Genomic DNA, 20,545 nt, shown 5'->3' with positions numbered 1-20,545 from the left:
AAGGCTCTGTTTCCTTCTGCGCTTCCACCTCAATGCTTGCTGACTCCTCAAGCGGAAAGACCACCGCCAGAAGTATTCCAAATGAAGACTTACGTTCCAGACTGGAAGCAGCTGCTTAAAGACAGCTTTGAAGAAATTGGTGCAATTGTGATTAACTCTCCAGTGTTCAATGCGCAGGTATCAGATGGGCTCATATTCAAACCAGTTTCTACCTCTTTGAAATCAAACAATAATGACAGCATTTGAGGAAACTGTACTGGGCTTTATTTGGAAAGAACAATAAGAAACTGATTTTATAAGATGCACTATAGAAACATGCGGGGGGGGGGAGTGGCTCTGAATATATAACTGAGGAAAAGACCTGTTAGATAAGAGCAAAGATCCAGCTAGCACAGAACCTATCAACCAAACAGAAGCCACTAACACAACCAGGGCATGAAGGCAAGAGACCTCCCTACTTTTAGCCCCGTCCCGTCCCATCCCCCACAAGGGGTATTGAATCATATATACGTAGTTTCTGAATCCGGAATTCCCATGTAGTTATTGATAGACTTTTCCTCCTCTCTAAAAGTGTCCAGTCCCTTGAAAAGGGACCTGGAGTTCTAGTGAGAGAAGGAGAAAAACTTCTCTATGGTCACCTTTTCTATTCTGTACTTTTTCCTATTCTTATAAACTGCTATCATGTCCTCCTTACTTATTTTTTTCTAAACAAAAAGACCCATGTGCTTTAGTGGTGACCCATGTGATGGTGAGCGCTGCTATTCACTACCACCAAGTATACCAAGACGGAGGGGAAGAGGTACAGAACCAGTGAATATGAGGTGACTGGCACAAACTGGTCACTGCCTGGGTATTTTGGATAGCAACAAACGCGGTCTCTGAAGCATGGGCAGCCGGGCTATATCTGTACAAAGGCATCGGTGATCTGTGCTGGCATGAAGCTTGTGATGCTGGCTGCCACAGACTGCCACATCCTCTGTAAAACAAACTGGGGCTACTATTACTCCCTTTGGAGCTGCACCCCATCTCATCTTCTGACAGTAGCATCTGACAGACTAGGGTGACATAATCCTGTGAACCATCAAGCCAAACTTAGCCCACCAGTCACATCCTGGGGCTTGCCAGTTGCACAACAAGCCCATCTTTGAAATCTGCAGAAACAACGCTATCAAACACTTCACATATGACTGGGGGTTGCAGTTAGCTTGGTGGAGCCCCAGTCATGCTGCTCTCCAACAAGTGTTGCGAGACTCACTGTGGGGAGCAGTGTTCCCTTCTAAGGCGTGTGGCCAAGAAACTGGGCACTTCTCAGCTGAACACTGTGCAGCGCCAAACTCGGCAACCTGGAAGTTCAGCAATGATGTGATGATATCATCACTGAACATCTGGAGGCAGTGTCATGATGAGTCACACCACTGCCCAGCTACCACACCTCTGAATTCCAGTTAATGAGAAGAACAGGGGCAGATGGCTACTTACTCACATATCCTGCTTCTGGACTTCCCAGAAGTCACTGTGGGAAACAGGATGCTGGCCTAGATGGACTTTTGGCCAGTGTTCTCTTAAGGTCAGGAGTGGTGTGAGACGGAATGCAGCCTGAATGTGCTGTCCCTGTAAATGAAGCTGGATGTGCCACACTTCCAGGTTTCAAAGCAGCACAGGAGGAACATGGTAAGGAGGAGGATTATCTCCTTCTCTTTTGAGTAAAGCAAAAGCAGTTCACTGTAGTTTGCATTGCAGAAGGTTGCAGGGAGGCAGCACTCAGGATGAAAGGCACCCTGAATCTACCACCTCCTCATGCCCCTAGCAATCTGCTGCTGATGCAACCTGTATCAGATGACTTCATGGATGGGCCAGCAGAGCTTGTATCCCACACTTGCTGCCGGACAATATTTTGTGCCTGGATTGTATCGCATTTCATCTGCCTTGACAAAAACAAAATGATTTTAGGGGGCTGGAAGTTGTCTTAGGACACAAGTTGTTCTACCACGAACCCATATGTTTCTTTGAATGTCTGATAACTTCCACTGATAAGTTCAGCTTTTTTGTAGAAATCAGGACACCCACTCTAAAACTTGCATGGTACAAATATTCTGCTTTGATTGACACCAGCTTTTCACATTCCAGGTAAAGTTGTCATGCTAACTCACCACATCAGGAAGGGCTTTTTAAAAGAGGAAGAGATGGGGCTGCAGAAATCTTGACAACAAAGTCATTCATCCAAGGTGGTGATAACCTGCCATAAGCTTCCACATTTTAATAAGCAAGGCACTGAGTCTGTATGGTACAATTTACAGAGGCTTCTCCAAAAGCCACTTGTCTGGCAGTCCTTGCGAGGTCCAAAAATGTTGTAAAATCCTTACCCAGTAAATCTGAACTTAACTGACAAAGTCACATAAAGAAAGGTAAATCATATTCTGAGATGTGTACGGGGCAGCACAGCCTAATGCAATCATGAGCTCTTAAGTTCAACTGCTAGGATGGGCACAATAAAAACAGATGCACACAACCGCTGAATGCACAGAAACCTTCAGAGCCAAACTACACATGTTATTCAATGAAAAATGTGTGGTTCTAGGCGGCTTCAATTACCACAGACACTCGCCCATAAGTTGGCCCCACAGATAAGTCGAGGGCAGGTTTTGAGCCAACAATCATGGAATTTTCTATGACCCTCGGATAAGTCGGGGGTTAAACTTAGGGGGTGTCTGACTATAGTTTTGTCTGATTTTACCCAAGGCCAGATCCTGAAAAATAACCTACCACTAATTATTGCCAAAGAACTGTAGTCTCTAATTTATTAAAAACATAGTAAAAGAGCATAAGAAACATTTTTATTCTTTTTAAATTCTGGTCTTCACCACCTTTTTGTAAACACTGTCAGAGTAAGTGCACTGTAAACTACATACCAGTAAAACAGTGGTTCCCAACCTGGTATTCACATATTCCCAGGGACACTCAACAGGACCTTTAGGGGTAATTGAAAAAGAATGGCAGAAAAAGGCAGGCCATGCTCCAGAATGTCTTGCGAGGCAGGAATGCCTTGCAAGGACCAGCAAGGCATGAAGGGAGGTAGCTAGTTGGCTGTGAAAGCCCCACCAATAGCTAGTTTTTAGTCATCAATTCATGTATGAACCAGTGATTGAAAACCAGCACAGTAAAAAAAGCTGAAACATGAAATATGGAAAGTGATCAATCACCCAGAATTTCTTAGCACACTTCTGGTGCAAAACAGTGCAAAGGCAGAGTCTTCTGTTCTTCAAACAGATGAAAAGAGAAAATATGTGATGAATACATGAAGTCTGGGCTTTCATATAGTGGAGAGGAGGGCTTGTATTATTAATTGCAAACATTTTGCTAATATGAAGGGTACAATTTATGGAAATAGGCTGCCAAGGGATATGCAAGTGAAAAAGGTTGGGAACCACTGCAGGAGATCCATGAATCAAATCCACCTGTAAGGTGGACATGAGGAGAACCATGAATCAAATCTACCTTTAAGGTGTCTGGCTCTACATACAACATACAACCCATAACACATAACTGAGAGTGTGCAATTCAATTCACAGCAGAGAGATGAGATATTTGCAAACCTTTTTACTCAGAAGTAGACCCACTGCTTTCCATGGGTGTTATTCTTAAGTAATGGTGCACTGAATTGTAGCCTGGGAAGGAGGGTCCCATCCTGGTGTTTCCAAAAACAGACCTGCTTTGCAAGCATTTGCAAAGCAGAACCAGGCTGCAGCAGGAGAATAAAAGGTTAACTTTGGCTGGAATCTCCCTGGAAAGTAACTATAGCAACTAAGGAGGTACCTCCCTGAGCTGAGCAATAGCTCAGAGAAACTGTTCAGAGTTGAAAGGCTCTGCCCTCTGATTGACAAAGTGAGAATTGGAGCTTGATTACTTGGCAAAAATTTCAGGTACTATAGGTGAGTATCTACAGTAAATTAAAACCAGTCTTTAATTCAGGTGGCCATACAGCCACATTAGCATTTGAAAAGAGGACTCCACCAATAAAAAATAAAAATAAAAAACCATGGGCGCAAATGTTCATTTACGGCAACTCTATTCCCAATTCGAGACTGTGAAGTCCTTTCAGAGCTGGCCCGCCTGCTGACTCCACCAAGGTCAACTTACAGCCTGCTGACTTACAGCGAAGGTCAACCAAGATACCACAATCGCCTTGCTCGTGACATCACACTGGCCTGGGCCGCACTGCTTATGCTCATTTCTCATAACTGTGTTTCATTTCTGTGTAGTTCAATCAATGGAAGGGTTATTTTGTATACCATGAAAAATAGGTCACTAATGACAGGATTTTTTTTAACCCAAAGTATTTTGCAAACAGATCACAATACACAATCGCTTCTGACAGGTTTTTCTTTCATGCTTCACGTTTCAATTGCACTTTCTCCTTCATACAGATAATCTCATCACAAGTGCATTACCTCCTTTTGAGATTGCAGAAATGAGATATTTCACCCTGACCCTAAACTCACTTAGCCTGGAAGGATGTCACATCAATTCTAGTGACACTTCAAGTAGAAATGTCACCAAAGTTCTCTAGGTTCAGAAATCAATTTGGGGATTGGTGTCCCAGTTCTATGTTGTCAAGAGATGAGAATGGGGGAGAAGATGGGGAGACACAAGAATGCTGCTATGATCAGAAGATGAGACCACCCAAGGATGCTGCTATGAAGTGACTTCATTGCCAGGGCTTCTTATGGGGGGGAGGGTATGGGGGTGAGTCATCAGGGTCTGTTGTCTGGGGTTTGTCTCTCTTTTTGTTTTGCTCTGCTTCTCTGGGACTTCTGCTTGAAAGTCAGGCACTTGATCCAGCTAGGATATTTACAACTGCCTCAGTCTAGAAGGGTGAAGGAACAGGTGGGGGTTACTCCCTTATGTTTCCTCTTCCCCTGTCCTCCCCCCCCCACCTCCAGTCTTCTCCACCTTCCCCTACTTCCCTGGAGGAAGGAAAGGAACCTTCTTCATCTTCCTAGACCCTCTGCATCCCCACTGGTTTGCCATTGCCTTCCTCAGCTTCTGCCCCTACCCTGCCTCCGGATGGTCCTGATCTCTTTTCTCTGCCTCTCTCATCTGACTCACCCCTTCTTCATCCTCCTCGGTCTCTCTCTCTCTCTGTTCCCTCCTGCTTTGCTTCTCCGACTAGCTCCAATTCCATCTCATTCTCTCCTCTCTTGCCCATCTCTCCTGCTCTTGCCTCTCTCCTTGGCCCCCCACCCACTCAGCTCTTCCTTTTTAATGATAATGTAGAATATTTGATTAGCATCTTCTGTGTGCACAAAGCACTTCACATGTATCTGTCTACTGTATTTCCAGTCCACCTTTCTCCCTGAAGGGACCCAAGGCGGCTCACAACATTGCGCAGTAACACAAAAACCTAAAAGCAGTTTAAAAACAAATTAAAACACTTTTCAATTAAGAACATTTTAAAAATAACAATAAGACAGTCATATATTAAAGCAGCAACACATTCACATACATACACGCACCCCATCCTTCCATGCCTTTTGTATGGTTTGGCTTATTTGTGTCCATCTTTCAGTGCTTTAGTACCCTTTAGAAGTCCAGGTTACAGGATCCAAGAAATCTTGGACTGAAAGGAGAATTTTCCTCCTTAAGAAATAACATAAATAGAGTTAATGGGGAGTCTTATGTATAACCATACCCTGGAGCCCCATAGGGGCTGCAGTGGTTTACCCAAGGTAAGGGGAAGAGTTTCCCCTTACGTTCGGCTGAGCCACTTTGCAGCCCTGTCTTGCGCTGGATACAGCACAAGCCTCTTGGCTTGCTTGTTCCAGTGCAAGGTAGGATTGCACTGTTCAGAAAAGAATTTCATGCCATTTTGCTGCCATAAGAATTGAATCAAGTAGGGACAGGGACTGTAGAAAACAGCATGTATTAGCCTAGACCAGTGGTTCTCACACATTTAGCACCAGGACCCACTTTTTAGAACAAGAATCTGTCAGGACCCACCGGAAGTGATGTCATGACCGGAAGTGACATCAACAAGCAGTAAAATTTTTCGCAATTCTATGCTGCAGTCCCCAGGAGGAATAAGTCTCATTGACTATCATTATTAAAAGAATAAACATAGTAGCTTGTTCAAAGTATAGGTCTGGCCTTAGGAGTGGACCTCAACAAGTGGGAAACCCTGGCCTCTGAGCGGCCCGCTTGGAGGCAGGCTGTGCAGCATGGCCTTTCCCAGTTTGAAGAGGCACTTGGCCAACAGTCTGAGGCTAAGAGGCAAAGAAGGAAGGCCCATAGCCAGGCAGACAGACCAGGGACAGACTGCACTTGCTCCCAGTGTGGAAGAGATTGTCACTCCCGAATTGGCCTTTTCAGCCACACTAGACACTGTTCCAGAACCACCTTTCAGAGCGCGATACCATAGTCTTTCGAGACTGAAGGTTGCCAACAACATTTAGGTCTATCACATTTCCCCAAATGCAGTCACATACCATGGTAGCATCAAGTCTAATATATGAAAAATAAAATATTGAAATGAATGGGGACCCATCTGAAATGGGCATGCGACCCACCTAGTGGGTCCTGACCCATAGTTTGAGAAACACTGGCCTAGACTATCCAACAACAGCCCTGTAAGGTGAGTAACAGGGGTGGGTATTCCCATATTGCAGCCAAGGCTAGGATGGAGCGCTTTGCCTAAGGCCTTAGTGAGTTCATGGCAGAGTAAGATCCAAATCAGGAATGAACTGGTCTGCAGCACCACCTCTTACCCACAACACTACATCATGCCACTGTGCTTGAAATGAAAGTCATAACACTCTTCTCAGAGATTTGCAAGGATTGCAAAGTGGGAAATGCAGGTAGATGCAAGAATCAGCAACTAGATCAGCAAGGGAAGAGTAAACGTATTTTATGCTGTATTTCCATTCTGTACGCTATCCCTCCCTTCCACACTCAAATAATTGTTGCTGTTTTAATAACTGCTCTGTTTTATTGATTTTATGTAAGTTTTATGTTAGGCGCCTTAATTTTTTTAGAAAGGTGGGGATATAAATTTTCAAAATAATTAAAATAAAATAACACACTTGCAAATATGCTCACAATTCATTCTAAGAATTCAGTAGGAGTGCACAAGGGCAGAGTGTCATAGCCTGGAGCAACACTTAGATGTCAGATTCACCTTCTCCTTTAGCACAGAACCCCAGACATGCCATAAAACTGCAGGAACCCAGGGAATGGTTGACACTTTGAAACTGAGCTATTCTAGCAACTTATTCTGAACAGGGCACTACTGGAAACTGACTTATGAATTGCTGTGTTATGTCTTCAGAAGTGAATTCCAGGTCACAGAACACACAATGGTGTCAGAGGGCCAGAATGACAGTCTCTGTTGATTTCCAGCACATCTATTATGCGATTAGTCTGATGACCAATATATACTCGGATTTTCATTTGTCTCCCTCTGACAGATGTGCATGTATTTACTCGTAGAAAGTCTTAAATACAGTGGAAATGCAGCAAAGACAGGATACGTGATATTTCTTCTCTTTTTTTTACAGCTTTGACCTTACAAAATGAGACACACACATATATGTGCAATGCACATTACACATATTTTTCAGTTTTCTATATATTACAAAAGATTATTCAGCCACTAAAAATTTATCATGTTGTAAGGAATTAGGAGATCAATCCTAATTCTTGAACTGCTTAATATTTAAGAGGACTGAGCAATGTCTCAGAATTACGGAATATCCTGAATATAGACAAGGCAAGGACACTCCTTGTACCTCTCCCAGAACCATGCAAAGTCAGGTCCTGATGCCATACTAAGAGTATTTTTACATATTCTGTGTTTAGGTGTACAGTATAGCTAAACTTTATAAATGTGAACATAACAAATATGTATTTGAAAATACTTGCACTGTACAGACAGAGGCAACACAATTGGGGACACTGCCTCACACTGCCCTGGGTCTGCTGCTGTGGCATGCTGAAAGTAAAAAAAGCCCCTTACCATGCTCCATCGTGCAGTTTTTGCAAATCCAGAAGTGTGGACTTGCAAAAACCTTTGTTTACTTGGTCCATTTAAATAAAACCAGAAGTCCAGAAGTGTGGACTTCTGGTTTTATTTAAATGGACCAAGTAAACAAAGGAGCTCTTTCATCTCTGCAATTCCTGTAAACAAAAATGGAAGTTCTGCACTTCTGGGTTTGTGAAAACCACACAACAACGCAGAGTAAGGAAGTACATTGGTGTGATTCAGAGCCACAACAGGTTAGAGCAGGGGTGCCCAAACACCTGCGGCCCTCGAGGCCTCTCAATACGACCCTCAGGGAGCCCCCAGTCTCCAATGAGACTCTGGCCCTCTGAAGATTTTTTGGAGCCCACACTGGCCCAACGCAACTGTTCTCAGCGTGAGGGTGACTGTTCGACCTCTCCCGTGAGCTGTGGGATGAGGGCTCCCTCCACTGCTTGTTGTTTCACATCTGTGATACAGCAACAACAGCAAAGGAAAGGCCAGCTTTATATTTCAAGTCCTTCATATAAGTTCATCTTTAATATATTCATTTATGTAAACTTATGTAAATTTATTCAAATTAAATGTAAATTCATTCTTTTTTTTCTCCAGCCCCCAATACAGTGTCAGAGAGATGATGTGGCCCTCCTGCCAAAAACTTTGGACACCCTTGGGCTAGAGGGAAGCAGCAGCACCCCAAATCCACTGACCCATCACTCCCCCCTCCCTCCATCTGCCACTGACACAAGCCACATCAAATCTCCTCATGGCTAGACCAGCCACGCATTCAGGTAAACTCATCACAGAACCAGGGTTAGCAACAGCTTTTAACAGAGTGAATATACGTACTTTGCAACCTCAGATTTCTCACTGTATAATGTGTGGGACAGCCTCTGAAAAACAGCAAACATTATCTGAATCTCTTTCTCTGGTTCTCCCTTTTTTGCATTGCTGAAACATTCATAACAGAAACAGCAGCACACAAACCATCAGAAATCTGCATTTCAGGGAACAGATCAAGCTGCGAGCTAATATTCTAGTGCAGCTCTTCTTCTAAGTACCCAATGAAAAGACAGGGCTGCTAAGAGCATCAAGCGCTCAATCAAGTCGAAATTAACTTTTGCAGTGGCAGCACCTCAAAATGCCACAGGATTCTTCTTAATTCAGGAGCCAGAAAACACCACAGCAAGTCAGTGACAGCACTAGGAGAGAGGTGGGTGCATTTGCGCTTTTTGAAAACCACCCTTAATGTGCAACATCATCCTTCTGCCATCACGATTCACAGGTTTCTGCAGTCTTTCAAAAACCTGCCAGACCTGTTTGATCAGTAAGACTAAAGAAATTAGCAGTGATGTGCAAGTCCACTCCCCTTTAGCTCATCTTAGAAAAAAAAAATCCAGGTTTTGCCAGCATTCCTATCAAATACTCAAAATCCTCAAAGAATTTGCAAGCATTTAACAGGAATGCTTGCAGAACCCAGAAGGCGCTTTCAAGCCCCTTCTCTCCTTGGCCAGTTTCCCCTCTTTGCAAGCAAAAAAACTCCATTCCTTTGTGAAGGGGTTTGCAATTGGTGGTGGCTTCACTGGACAGCCCAGCCTTGTCTGAACTCAAAATGACGCTGCTGAGAATGCTCAGAAGCCTTGTTTTCTACTGGGTTCATGGGAGCTTAAAACTACAAATCCCATGATCCAGCAGAAATTATGCTCACTAGCCATGCTATCCTCACCAAGCCAGAGTGGAAATTCTACACCCAGTTGCTGATTCTTTGTCAACCTCTGAGTCACCCCTTGTATGTGATAAAAAGTATGCGGTTACAGCAATCAAGGGAGGCTATTCCAAGGAAACTTGCTCAGATACAGCAAGAAAGCTCACAGCCATTAGGACAAGTAAAGAATCCAGGATGGCATTCACTTCAGCCAGTTTCTAGTTATTTAGAAAGTCTGTTAAGATATACTTTCTTTCAAAAAAAAAATAAAAAAATAGAAAACTATCTTGGTATATGGAGATTAAAACATTGTAGTTGAAAAAGGCATAAAGGCTCGTTATTTAAAAAATTATAACATGTTAAAAATTGAGCTCTGGATTTAAGATTTCAACCATTCTTCTTTCAAGTCAAGTCCTGTTTCCCTATACAGGTTGAGTATCCCTTATCTGTAAAGCTTAGGACCTGAAGCATTGCTACATAGGACCTGTCATGCTACATATTAAAGAACCCTGAAGCTTTTTACACCAAAACAAATATTTAATCCTGAGTGCAAAGGCAAGAATACTTGAAGATCACTTGACAAGTGAGGCATCTTGGTAGCCTATACAAATACCCATATCCTCCAATATAAAATCAAGTGGTTCTGGCAGAATAAGAAGTACATTCTAGGACATTTCTAGAGAGCTGCATTATCAGAACTGCCCTGTTTACATCCAAGTATGTTGAAGGAGAAATGATTATGTAGGGAGAGAAAAAAAGCTCTCAGCTATGGCAGAATTACATGGCAATTTTTTTTATCCCATGCCACTTTTTATCCACAATGCACAGAGTGGTATACATGAGGTTTTATCACATCAACTCTGTGAGGTAGGTTAGACTGAAAGAGAGGAACCTGCCTAAGATCCCTCTCAACAAAGAGTTTTACAGGATTTTGAGCCCAGGACTTTCCAGCTCATGTCCACCACTTCACCACACTACAACCACCAGTAACTTCACATATGTGCACATCAATCCTTTTTGTGAAGTCCATGTTGAAGTGGGCTGGGCTGAGGTACCTCCCTTACAACGAAAGGCTACAGTGTTTCGGGCTCTTCAGTCTAGAAAAGAGACACCTAAGGGGGGACATGACTGAGACATACAAAATTATGCAGGGGATAGAGTGGCTACAGAGATGCTCTTTTCCCTCTCACATAACACCAGAACCAGGGAACACATGGTAAAATTGAGTGCTGGGAGGGTTAGTCTGTGTAACTCCCTGCCACAGGAAGTGGTGATAGCATCTTGCCTAGATGCCTTTAAGCAGGGACTGGACAAATTTCAGAATGCCAGATGCAAAACTCAAAATGCCAGATGCAAGGGAGGGCACCAGGACACAGGTTGTGTCTTGCAGGCTTGTGTGCTCCCTGAAGCATTTGTTGGGCCACTGAGAGACAGAAGAAGCTGGACTAGATGGGCCTATGGCCTGATCCAGCGGGACTCTTCTTATGTGCAGAGAATGTGCTTGCTTATCATGTCACATGGATTCAGTATTGCAGACAACAATGAAATGAGAACTCATAAATTATCCCTAAGCCTTGTGTAACAGCCAATGCCACAATGGTTCCAAAATAGCAACATGTTTCCAAACACTGCTCTCTCACACTTTTTCAGATTCTCCAGCACTATAAACAGACCTAAAATTAGCTTTATTTTTTGAGAATGTTTCCAAAACGTAAGGCATCCCTTGGCAGCAGGAAAGTTAGGGCAGGCACCCAAACTTCAGAGTTTATCAAGACACAGTCAACATTCTCTTCCCACCTATTCTTCCAAACCATGCACAAGTTTTCTTAAAAAGCAGCCGGGCTGCCAGCATTTCTGACTGCAACGGTCACAGCTCCTTGCTCACTGATGTCCCACCATTAAGGAATAGAGTAAAAGATGCTAAGAACCTGTACCTGATGGAGGTACCAATTCAGTGATCTTCCTCTGTACAGTTAAGACTGCAGAGCCTTTGATCTTGGTGGCAGGCGATCTGGTTAGGAAAAAAAACTGCATTGGAATGCTATGCTTTGATGGTGCATGTGGTTTTCAAGGACTTGTAAGACAAAACAGGATGGGGATGCTGGTCAACAAATGGGTCTAATATTATTGACAGACCCATCTGTTGACCATACATTGTTAGGCTGTAGTCAAATATTGTCAAATATTCCATTATCACAATTGCCCTGGGGCAGCGGCTGCCTAGCTGTATGCTTGAATCATAGCATCATTTGATTACAGTGGCAGGAATGAAGGTTCATGCTCACTACCTTGCAGGAGTCAGCACACTTCTGTGTCCTGCAACAAGCTTCAAAGAGCTTGCTCTGCCTTCCCAATCAAGCCACATGGCCAGGCTCTTCCCACTGGCAATGTGCTGTGACCACAGCAATCTCAGATCAGGAAGTAGAACTCAGAATTCAGGAGGAAACATGCAGGTATCAGAATGCACAGCTCCCAACTGCCCAAGAATCAGGACTACCACAGAGTTGTGTCATTTGCTGGGGAGAGAAGAATCTTCCATGTAATCTTTCACTGTGTTCTGTAAAGTCTCTGGGAAGGGCTCTTCTAGAAGACAGTCATTTTTCTGTAATTAGTATCATTAACCGTTTGTTGCTACTGTTCTAATAAATTAATGCTGTAAACAATGGACAATTATTTGACAATATTTGATTGGTCAAGTGACCACTGATTTTTTTTTTTAACTGAATGCCTACCCTCATATAACACTCATGCAATTCACATAATCTAAAATAGATCCCAAAAAATTCATAAGCAGAATAAGGAAGGTGATCACCGCTTACCATTCATATTTCCTTTTTTATTTGGAAGCACTCTAGTACCCTATTAGTATTTGAGATTCTCCCAGCCTTGTAGTTCAATCAAGCAAACGCTCCCACCCACAGGGCAAGAACATTCACAAAGTAAAGTTCTACAGGTTAATCCTTGTAATCCAGATCAAGGCACACCACAAGATGAAGTAATTAACATGCACATTCTACAATACAGCACAGCAGGTGACTGTAGGTGACTCTAGCAAATAAGCCAAGTCACACTATACAAAGGAAAATAGTCTGCAACAGACAATTTTACCTGGGAGGAGATGCCCACTGACTATGGCAGACAAGACAAGACAAGACAAGACAGAAGTGCACATACACACATAGAGGGATCAGGCTATTACCTTCAAGTGAAGATAGTGGAAACACAGTGGAAAATCATATATTCCCAGAGCAAGTACTGAAAAGCTGTTGTTTCAATCTGATGCTCTTGCCTTCTCTCCACACACACACACACACACACACACACACACACACACAAATGCAGTGGAGTACCCATTCAAACAACACCACCTGGTTGATGGTTTATTTTGAGTCCCCTAATTGAACATAATGCCCCTCTGTTGCCATAATAAAGAGAAGATCATATCTGGACATGGCACACAAGGAACTAAATTCAGCTTGAGCAATATAATTAAAGTAAAGCTTCCTAACTCTAAAACCAATAAGCAAAATCAACCCAGCAATCAAAGCCAGGCATGCATAGTTTTATTACCAATCACGAAGGAGATCTATGCTTTTGATATTCTTACGCAAATGTAATACAAAATAACCATCTGCACAGCATGTTCTGACACTGGGATGGGAGAAAGCACAGCCAGTACTTCCATTGAGAATGCATTATATCAACCACTTAGGAATCTGTCCAGGTAACCCATTTAATTCCAGATATCCTTGAGATCTGAGAGTCAACACTGACAGGCAATGCTTCCCTGTCTACACAATTTTTGGCAGACCAAGGAGGCAATCTTGCTTATCTCTTTTCAACAATGTAACTTTCACAAGAAATGCTTAGGGCACATGCAAATGCACCACTATGGGAATGGCACAGAGGGTTCTGCAGGTTCTTGGGGGGGGGGTGCTCAACAAACTACACTGGGTCCTTGCTAAAATTCATGGTGGAGCTTATCTTGCTAGATGGGATGAGAGAGAAGAAGTAACATAGCAATTCTCTTGCCTAGAAGAACTGCTCTGGCACCACTGCATGGGCACATGGGTAGCCTTTGGGGTTGGCTGTGGGTCCTTCTGAGGGCCCCAGGCAGATGCAAAATGATGCTGACCCCTGATGCCAACCTTGGTGACACCAGAAGCTCCACTGCTCTGAAAACAGAAATGCTATCTCAATTTTGAAGCATGACTTTTAAAGCCTATTGCGCCTATTTCAACCAAGTCAACTTTAAAAAAACAGAGAAACCTCCTCTAAAGGGTGTCCACTGGCCAAAGCCACAGGACACACCATATTATGCTGAAAGAGAAGGGTGGAATGGTGGGAACTACGAGCTTTATTGGTCACTTCCTCCTTTCTGGTAGTTTTTCCACATCTCTTAAGGAAACCTCAGCTTCACATCACAGAACCATATTTTCAGTGAGTACAGTGAGTGTTCAAAGGAAAACTGGCCCTTTTCCTGTATGTACCTCATCCAAAGGTTCAAAAAAAATCACTGGAAGCAAAAAGCACTCTCATGGTTGTGTGTCAATATTTTTTAGCTTTGCAGCTAAATAGCTCTTGGATAGTTAATAAAAATTATGTGGATCTTTCATGAGTTCAATACACTGAAATTTTAAGAGCCCAAACCAAGAGCCCAAAGATTCCAATATCAGACAAACCGTAAACTTGATACCTACAGTTGGGGGGGATATGAAATCAAGGATATTGGTATTTAGGATAGATAACACTAGAACAGGACTGACAGCACATGGACGTCTTCCCATGGAGTAAGCTTGCTCCCTCCTTTGAATGGAAGTCTGTCCCAGCCCTATCAACTCTCTTGACTGGAAATAACCTGAGACCTTTTGCATGGAAGACACATGCTTCATCACCAAGCTATGGTCAAGAGACAACATGTACAATAACATTGTACATTTATATAGCATTTTAGAACATTCAAGCTATTCACATGCATTATCTTTTTGTACAACAGCCCTGTAAGGTCAGTTACTGTTATTAAGCCCATAGCACAGATGGAATACTGACAGAGACTAGCTTGACTGAGGGCCCAATCCTATTCCAATTTCCAGTGCTGATGCTGCCATGCCACTGAGTCGTGTGCTGCATCCTGCAGTGGAGGGTCAGTCATGGAAGCCTTCTCAAGGTAAGGAAGTGTTAGTCCCCTTACCTTGGATCCACATTGTGACTGCACGGGCACTGGAAAATTGGATGGGATTGGGCCCTAAGCCTCCTCGCATACAAGTGGTAGACGCAAGATATGAACTAGAGACTAACTGATGCTTAGCTCAGTCTCTCCACCACTACAACACACCAGCTTTGAAATAGCAAACAGCTATTTAATTTTTGGACCAGCATCTATGGACCAGCATTGGTAAGTAAACCACATGTTAGAAACCGATTGCTCCAAGAGATGGTAACCAACAGTGTTGTCATACTTTAGTTGCCTGTTCCTGTATCTTTAACTGCAGCCAGAGATGCAAAAATTAAATACACTTGGAGGGGGCAGGTGTTCAGTCACTACCTCCAAGTAAGCTAAAAGTTCCACCTGCTAGATTTCAGCAACAGGCTGCTATCAAAGGCACAGGAACAGGCCCAGTAAAATAAGATGGCAACCCCAGTAACACCCCACCCATTACTTTTGAGAAAAGCCTGCTTCAAAACATCTCCATTTCAGTAGAATCATTTTTTTAAAAAATACCTTGCAGCATTCAAAGAAAGGAAGAAAATCCTTTGAATAATGCACCTTATAAATCATAAAGGAATGAAGAGGTTATGCAAGTAGCAGTTACAAAGAATTATACTAATGTAGCTATGCATTAAAATCAGCACTGCTCAGTCAGGCTATCTAATTGCCACTATATTTCCAAGAAAACCCTGCCAACCTCATGCTTTATACTTCATTAACTGTAACAAGCAGGAAGCGATTATGCTATTTTAAAAGAGTTCAGTTGCACAAGGTCCAGCCCAACAAAACCTTGACTAGGCCAAGTTGAAATGCCCATCATTCTGGAAAGGGGAAAAAAAAATCACTAAATAGGGTTATCACCTATTCAACAGACCAAGGTGCTGTTGAATTATGCCTTTAATTATCAAATGACAGGCAGAAATCAACAGGGGAAGTTTTTTCCATCCTTAAATCTCTGAATCCTTAAATTCCTATCCTTTTCTCTGAGGCAGGAGCAAAATGTTTCTTATTATGCAGCTATTTAAGTCACAGAACCTTTGTCCAAAGCAGCACCAGGCCTTAGTGCAGACATACTCACAAGTAAATTTGCATTGGGTTGCAACTTCCTTGTGAAAGAACCCTCTGAGTTATATGTCAAAGGCTTCTTCTTTGATGGTTAAGCTAAACCGATCCCATCCCTGGCAGCACTGTTTTCACAGACATCATGCATGGCATCATGGGCACCCCTTACAAATGTTAGCACAACCTCTCAGTCCCCTTTATCCACCAAAAAACTTGGACAAGAGTGAGAAGCTGCTATTTCAGATGGGACTGGTTGAAGCCAATGCCTCTGAATCCAACTTGTTTACAAACTTGTAAACCAGTTTCCATATTGGTTTCTGACCTTCTTCCTACACTACCTTCTTCCTTCCACTTCTCATTTTTGTTCAGAATTCCATGTAATGGTTCTCCTCAAACTGTATACAGGCAGCTCCACAGCTCCTGCCTCCAGATTATCATTCTTGTTTATAATCCATCACACCATCAAATTCTCTTGCATTCAAAACACAAAGAAAGGTATACCTCCCCGTGAAAAGAAAACTACAGGTTGGAGAAAAGGGTGTTTTGCTCTCCAAGTTTTCTAGGTGCATGAGGATTTGGGGGGCAGGCAATAGCACTCAATCATGCAAGCCCCCACCTGCAGTCTCAAATGGGACAGTCCAGACACAGGCTGACTGCCTCCAGGCAGCTCAATAGGATTGAACCATCCTCCACTTGGCTTGGAATCCTGTGGGAGGAAGTAGCATTTCTTCCATCAGAACCCAGAAAAAGTAGAGGCTTGGGAAAGAGAGGCTCACAAGGTCTGGCTGACTTTTGGCTTTTGCCTTGTTCCATGCTGAAGAAGAGCTGCCCAACTCAGCCTGCCCAGCACTCACAGAATCAAACTGTTTGAGAAACATCCAAGCTTGGGGACTACGGGTGTGACGGCACCACCTTAGTTGGCAAAAGCCAGCACTCTGTGGGTCAGCAAGTCTCCGCTACTGAGCCAAAAAATCAATGTTCATGTGGCCCACCTCTTCCTTTTCATAATAGTGCAATATAATCCTTTTCCAATCAAAGGAGTGGTAGGAGCATCAGAGGAGGTATGTGGGCACCTGCAGGAGCAGATTGGCAGGAGGTGGCCATCTCCACACGCCCACATTCCCCCTCCTCCTCTTCCAACTTCCTGGATTGGAAAAGGCAGGGGGGAAGGAGAAGGCAGAAGGGGAAGTGTGGAGGAGGGGCATTTGATGGGCTAGAGTGTTGGAGAACAACATTGTAATCAGCGCAAGGTCAGCTAGCAGTGCCTGTGGGACAACCAGAGGACAAAAGCAATAGGCTATAAGGTTTTGCAAGAGAAAAAAGTCTGTGTTTTTGCTGCTGTTGTTTCAGGGGACTGATATGGTTTAGATACTAACAGTGCCTCTGGGCATAGACAGGGTGACCCAAAAGTAGGTGGACAGTAAATGATAACATTTATTCCACCTACTGTCCACCTACTTTTGGGTCACCCTGTATATTGGGCATAGCAAGCTGTCTTAGACCATGTCAAACCAGTGGTCCACCTCTCTCTCGCTCCAATTGCTAATAAACAATGATTATAAAAAGTGCCCCTAAGAAGACACTGCTCTCTTTCCCCCAAGGAAAACTTCAGAAGGATGCCTCCTCAGCCTTCCTACCACTTAGAAAGTTAAGAAGAGGGCAAAGCTGGGGTGACAGTCTCCTCCTCTATATTTTCATGTTCAGAGTATCTCTATTCAAGCCTTGCAGACCTCTAATTTATAGGTGAAGTGCATTAAGCAGGCACACGCATCACTAAGGCATCAAACAAGCTGGCCCTAATAGAATCAGTTCAGCAGAGGTCAAGCACCAGGAGCATGAAGACTCACGAAGATCAGGAACGAGGTGTGCAAGGTGGCCTCGCCGAGGCTGCCAGTGAGAAAACACAATTAAAAGCACACTGCAAAATCTGTTCCAGCTAACATAACTGCTATAGTTCAGCTCATCCCTTTTTCCCCAGCCTGAAATTTCAAGATTAAGATCATTGCTCTGAAAGCCAAGAAGCACACCAAGTCTCAGTGGCTCACCTGGTCACCACCTGGAGTACACCAGTTTTGGGTAGCCTTGGTAGTCAGCTGTTATTTGAGCTTGCCTGAGGATTCCAAGGGTGGGGGCAGTCTCTCACTTCACCCCTGGCTTTCGAGATACTTGGGGCCAAACAATGGGTGACACAGAGTTGTGTACAAATTTCTCCCAAATTTTTTTCTTTTAAAGAAAGTGCAATTGCAGAGTTGACAATCTGCCTGAGGAGAATCAAGGCAGGTTGTGAAACCTTTCCCCCCTGGCAATATTTCCTCTGAAAATCACTTCCTTGCCAGTTACTTTTTCCCAAGCAAAGAAAAAGATGCAGAGACCTACACCACCAAACAGCCAGAATGCTGCACCACGATCCTATGCATGGCTACTTAAGAATTAAATTCTATGGGGCTTAGCCCAAGGAAAATGTGCATAGGATTGCAGCATTAGGGTCCAATCCTATCCAACTTTCCAGCACTGGTGCAGCCACAATGCAGCCCCAAGGAAGCAGTGGCAGAGCTAGAAGGGGTACAAAGCACTAAGTTTTGCAGGGAGCCTCACCACAGCATGCAAGGGGGCCCTGCATACAAGGGGCACCTCCATTGCTCCCCCCACCTGGAATGACTCTGAATGGGAGGGGAAGGGCCCCTTGTTTGCTGTGGTAAGGCGCCCTGCAAAACTTAGTGCTTTGCACCCCCACTAGCTACGCCACTGTCTGGAAGCAACTCCCATTGAGTTCAATGAGATTTATTTCAGAGTAGACATGCACAGGACTGTGCTGCGAGAAATATACGGCTGCAGTAGCTCCCCCCCCCCCCCGTTATTCTAAGAGTAGCCGACCTATTCAGGGCCAAGAGCTGCTGGGAAATCCAACTCTTGATTATCCCATTACAGGCTAATGCACAAGGTGTGCTTCCAATCTGACTGTTGTTATGCTTAGCATTAAAATCTCACATTTGTGCACAAAATTCTCAGGACTGATTTGGTGTTTTTTGAAGCAGTTACAACAAGGTTAAGCAGCAGGTTGGATGCCAGGAAGCAGATGGTGGAGGCACAGCCATAATGCAAAGGCAACATTTTCTGGCTGTAAAAGCAGCTGTAAAGTCCAGCTGTTCAGGCAGGCAGCATTTCCAGTAGAACTAGAAAAAGTGCAGAACAGGGTAGGAACAATGAGAAAGCACAAAGGCTGCCTTGAGGAACTAAAAACAGCAGGACTTCCAGTTCAAAATACCTAGAGGTGGAATCCAAGACCCTGTTATATAAATAGGATCAGGCAGAAGGTAGCTTGGGATCTACTGACAGGTATCTACACAGAGTGCAGTAGATCAATGAGGGCAAGAATAGCAACAACAAAAAGGCTTCCCCTTCCCAGTAAATTAAACTGCTGAAATTAAAAAAAAAGAACCAGGGGGAGAAACAAGGCATGGATCTTATATGAAAGTTCAATGAGCTCAGTTCTGGGACTGCAGATAAACTTGTTGGCCGAGCTCAGAGGCACTACTTCCAATCAGGAACATAAGAACAGCCCCATTGAATCAGGCCATAGGCCCATGTAGTCCAACTTCCTGTATCTCACAGTGGCCCACCAAATGCCCCAGTATTCAAAATGAATGTCCATCTCCGACCTAGAACAACTATTTTGCACTTGGCTCTTGCTGGTACACTTTAAAGTTCTTGTAAAAACACACACACTTCTGCGAGCCTGTCAGTCAACTCACATGTCATATAAAGGCTTGGAACTAAGAACCTCAAAAATGTTTCCTAGCAGGGTGTGGCCATCACCAAACTGTTCCTGACACTCAGTGCAAACTCACATTCAGGGATGGGTGAGTCCAGCATGACGCCTTGGCGTCTAGCCTAGACGCCTTTAAAAGGGGATTGGACGAGTTTCTGGAGGAAAAATCCATTATGGGGTACAAGCCATGATGTGTATGCGCAACCTCCTGATTTTAGGAATGGGTTAAGTCAGAATGCCAGATGTAGGGGAGAGCACCAGGATGAGGTCTCTTGTTATCTGGTGTGCTCCCTGGGGCATTTGGTGGGCCGCTGTGAGATACAGGAAGCTGGACTAGATGGGCCTATGGCCTGATCCAGTGGGGCTGTTCTTATGTTCTTATGAGTCGAATCACAGGTCTCCACCCTCGCGATTCAACTCAAAAATGAGTCCCAACAGGCGTTTTCATGACTCAAAAAGACTCAAGTCACTGGTTTTCCCCTTTAAAAACACAGCCACAGCTCTGCAAAAAAAAACCCAGTGCTGCTGCAGCGGTGGAGGGGGGGGAGAGAGAGAGAGAGAGAGTGTGTGTGTGTGTGTGTGTGTATCAGAGTTCTCTTTAAACAGACCCCTGATGTCCCTATCCCATCTGTAAACAAGGCAGGAGGGGTGGGACGGATTGTATGAGAGCAGGGACAGAAGCGGCAAGAGGGAGAAAGGTTACACACAGCAGCAAGGAGGCTTACCAGGATGACCCAATCCTTTGTAGCTCTACTCAGAAGTAGTCACATTTGTGTCTGTCATTCAATG

At 43.9% G+C, this 20,545-nt stretch overlaps 1 protein-coding gene across 1 annotated transcript in view; it reads right to left on the bottom strand.

Annotated features, from left to right (window-relative positions):
* The window catches only part of CCDC85A (coiled-coil domain containing 85A), a 138,144-nt gene that overhangs the window by 98,855 nt on the left and 18,744 nt on the right, over positions 1–20,545 (bottom strand). The gene's annotated exons all lie outside the window — the stretch shown is intronic.

Source organism: Tiliqua scincoides, chromosome 1 (assembly GCF_035046505.1).
Source record: "Tiliqua scincoides isolate rTilSci1 chromosome 1, rTilSci1.hap2, whole genome shotgun sequence".
In the NCBI taxonomy this organism is placed as follows: domain Eukaryota; kingdom Metazoa; phylum Chordata; class Lepidosauria; order Squamata; family Scincidae; genus Tiliqua; species Tiliqua scincoides.
This window is presented reverse-complemented; position numbering and strand designations above follow the sequence as displayed.